Raw genomic sequence first — 4498 nt, 5'->3', positions numbered from 1 at the left:
CCTTTTGTTTATTTTATTTCTGAAATGCTTGCAAAACTATATTGCTTCAAATTAATCTAACCCTTAAAGGCATTCAAGTTTCGTTTGTGCTTTATAAACAATGTCTGCTGATACTTAGGCTTGACGATGAATGCCCTGAGAAAGTCGCTTCTCATTCATGTTTACCAGTTTTAAAATGTGCAAACTAACTTGGCAGATTTACAGGATAAGCATATTTTTTTTAACTGGTTAACATTAATGCGAAGTGACTTTTCTAGAGCATTCATTATCAAGCCCAAATATCAGCCTACATGATATTGTAAAGACACAACTTGATGAATGCACATTTTAATAGTTGGTTTAATTATAATTTAAAATTTCTGTAAATCTTAAAACTTGTTTCAGTTCATTGCATGTTATGACTTTGTCTGTTTCTATAGCAATGTCACAAATTGACCTTGCATATAACGACCATGTGACATTTCTGTTCTTCAAAAGCTTGTTGTGACGGACTTAGAAAAATGATTCAAGTTGTAATTATCTCCCTTGCATCAAAATGGAATTTTGTAAAATATAAACTTTATGTGAAAAGTACATCAGGATTTTTCAAAAAATTTAGTTTACAAAACTATTTTTTATATTTTTTATAAACATCTGCTGGCTGTTTTTATAATAATGATGCAAATGAAATAGTCAAATTGACTTTCGCTGAAAAGGGAGTTTTTTATTTTTTTTTTGCTAGGGTGATATTAAGTCTCCCCTACAAAAGGGATACCATTTCAATGCATAAAAAGATTGATTTACTTATTTAGTTTTCTTACCTAAACTCCTAACGAGTTCGATACTTATGTTGGAGTCATATTTTGAAAAGAAAAAAGGCCAGTATTTCATACTCCAACAATAAGCAAGATTTTTTTTTTTTTTTTTTTCAAATTTCATTAAATTCTTTTAACTGCAGTTGTAATAAAATTACAAAAATGAGATTTTTATTCACTGCCCCCGTGCATTTCAGCATATACAATGTAGATTACTATTTATTAATGCATGTGAAAGTATATTCATTTCCAAACGTTATGGTGGTATTTTGAGGACTTAGTGTTTTTTGGGATTTTGAAAGATGACTTTTTAGGTCTTCCTTAAAATCTCCTTCTCTAAAGCATCTTGTGGACATTGCTACAAGTTTATCCTTATTATTCCATATCTTCCTTGATCTAGTTCTGATACCTCAACTCTTTGTTTGGGTGTAAAATATGCTTAAATATATTTTAATTTGTCCAGATTTCATACGAGTTGTGATTTCAAAAGTAAAATAGGAAAAGTATTTAGGTGCCATCAGCTAGAATCTAAATTGAAACTGTAGCATTCAAAGCTGGTAACATTACCACTGTACCAACATAACACGCATATAAACTGATTAAATAATCTATAAAAGTAAAATTGTCTGTGTACATTTCCCTACTAAACTCGAGTCAACAGTCTGGACTCGAAATTTGACATAAGGGGTATTGAGATTTGGGAAAATCTTTTTAATTAGGTTTTTGGCCAGAAATTTGGCTGTCAAAGTTAAACGATTTTAACCTTTGAAAGCTCTGCCAATTTTGGGTCTAAAGACTTGAAATTTTAAATGTAGGTTACTTGGACATAGATCAAACTTTTTAATTTGATTTGAGCCTAAAATATGTTAAGGGTCAAAATTTAAAAATTTGACCTTTGTGGTATCTATCAAATTACTCAGCCAATTTTTGGTTTAAAAATTTGAAATTTTACATAAAGTGTATTCAAACATAGGGCAAGCTTTTTAATCTGTTTTTTTTGGCAGAAAATTTGGCTACCAAGGGGTCATGGTTCAAAAGATTTGACCTTTGTGGTCTAGCAAACTATTCAGCCAATTTTGGGTCTAAACATTTGAAATTTTACATAAAGGGTATTCGGACATGCAAGCTTTTTAATTAGTTTTGGGCAAAAATTTGGCTGCCAAGAGATCAAGGCTGAAAGAGTTGACCTTTGCAGACTCTACCTAACTCCTCTGCCAATTTTGGGTCTAAACACTTGAAATTTTAGATGTAGGTTACTGGACATGAGTCAAACTTTTTCATATACATATGCACAAAGTTATTAACAGTACATAGAGCCTGAGCAAAGCCGGGCTGAACTGCTAGTTAAAAATCAACTAAATGTCTTTTGTTTTTGTTTTAATTTTGACCCCCCCCCTCCTTAAAAACAATTTTAATCAGCTAAAGACTCATGAATCGATAGCCCATAAATCTAATCATTTGAATTTTTAAAAAATCTAATAATTTGAAAATATGGAGACAGACATATAGCCGTTTTATATATTAGATTAAAAAAACAATTTTATTTATCACAGCTTATCAAGGGTAAGGGTTAAGAAATGTCAGGTGATGGTGAAAATTGGATAAAAATTATTAAAGAACCGCTCAACAAGAACTTGTTTACATTGGATTTGAAAGGTACCATGTTGTATTCAGCTGGGAAGCAGCCTCGTATCATATTCTGTAGACAGGCAGTTCTAGAAAAAGTTTGCTCATTGAATTTTCATTTAGTTTTAAGCACAGATAGGCAGCAAGGCAAATTGTTGACAGTTGTAACTAGGCAAGTATTTGTTATGAATGTTTTGCAGGGGGGGGGTAACTATCAATTGAAGCTCAGTTGAACACTTGCCATGAAAATAACAAAAAATAGACTTGCAGTATCTCTTATGTGAGGAAGAGGTTGTAAGGATAAAAGGACATTGCCTACAAAATTTCAAAGCCAGTTTTGTGCTCTGCCAAGGCAAGAAAGGGTGCTCTGAGCAGCTCCTCCCCAGACGTGGCAACAGTACTCCATTTTAGGATGTACTTGGCTCTTATACAGATAGAGGATTCTTGAGTTTCAAAGTCAGTTAAACAAGACCTATGGACATTAGTATTGGTGAGGCAATGTTTGTAGCAAAAATAACAAGTCTTAAAACTTTTAATGTTGATAAAGCAAAACTTATTAATTTTTTGAATATTTTATTTAGTAGCAGGAGGGGGGGGGTTCTTGCCAATTTCAACAAGCTGCACACGAAGAAGGTCGGAGGTTACATCGACTGAAAATGGCACTCAAAATGAGAACAGTAATCTGAAGAATCCAAATAATACACATTGGTCTTTATTATAGATTGGATGATTGTTATTTATGTTTCCCTATCAGGGGTTGGATGCAACACAGGTTGTCTAGAAATTAGCACCTTTTCAGCTTGAGTCAGATCAAATTGCCCCCCCCCCCTTCCCTGACACCTGGAAATAAACCTGATGATCTCTCTCTGCTGTATCAGGGCAGAGGTATTGCCTTGTCTTTGAAAACTGAAGATATAAACATGTTACCTTTTATTTATTTATTTTTTTTATTTTTATATATAGACAACACTTTAAAGATGTTTAGACAGATCTGATGGAATGTTGTCAACAAAGAACTTTGCCAATAACGTTTGTATGCGTTAACATGACATGTTTGTTTTGGATCACTGTAAACCTTGAACTATCAGTGTAATTGCTATGAGAGTGGGACAAATAAAATAATGAGGTCTTAGATAAAGTCCCTTCTCTAAACCCTTTAACTCATCCAATTAAATGTTGGCTTAATGAAACAGGATTAAAAAAAAAGAAATCTATATGAATAAGAGTAGATACATGTATGTGTCTGTAAATATTTAACCGATAAACTCTTAAACTGCTGGTTGCATAACACTGGAATTAACAGGAAATATAAACCATCCTTGGTGTATGATTACTAATGAGTAAAATCTTTGTTTGGACGAATGAATAATGCGTACAGTAATATGTCGACAAGTTGAAATGTAAAATGTTCATTTCAAATTGCTGACATAATTCTATTACTTTTGCACATGCGCAAATTTGTTCATAGCTCAAAGTGATTTAATTTTAAATTGTTCTTATCTATCTGTCGATAGCTCAAATGGTAGGGAACGCAGCTGAAGTGCTACATGTATTGGTTTCGACTTTAGCTGATGGAACCCAAGTCTTTTTTTTTTTTTAACTTTTGAAATCAGTACTATATATATATTTAATAGAGAATTAGCTCTGCAATAATAAATATGAAATTTGCATTAATTAAAATATTTAAGCATACTTTCTAACCGAACAAGCCCCCCCCCTCCTCCCCGCTAGTAAATAAATGTGTACTTCTCTCGCATTACACAAAATTTAGTAAAATAAACACATTTTTTTTTTTTTAAATATTGAGGAGAGTAAATAGCAAGTCAGACAGCTACCTCAAACTTACCCTGTTGCCTGAAATCCCCACTCTATAATGAAGTCAACAGCGTTTTGTTTTTCAAAGATTATCAATTATGATGATAAAAAATTAATTTATTTACATCATTCTGATTTTGTATAAACACCCATTAATATTGGAGATTTGGTATCTGTCCGTCTGAAGCCGAACTATATGATTGCTATCTTTCGATGCTTAATTTAAGGAATGTAGTATCTGTTCTCCTGTCATATCATCCTAG

Source organism: Euprymna scolopes, chromosome 22, assembly GCF_053919585.1.
Source record: "Euprymna scolopes isolate OS-2025 chromosome 22, ASM5391958v1, whole genome shotgun sequence".
NCBI lineage: Eukaryota > Metazoa > Mollusca > Cephalopoda > Sepiida > Sepiolidae > Euprymna > Euprymna scolopes.
Note: the sequence above shows the minus strand (reverse complement) of the source record.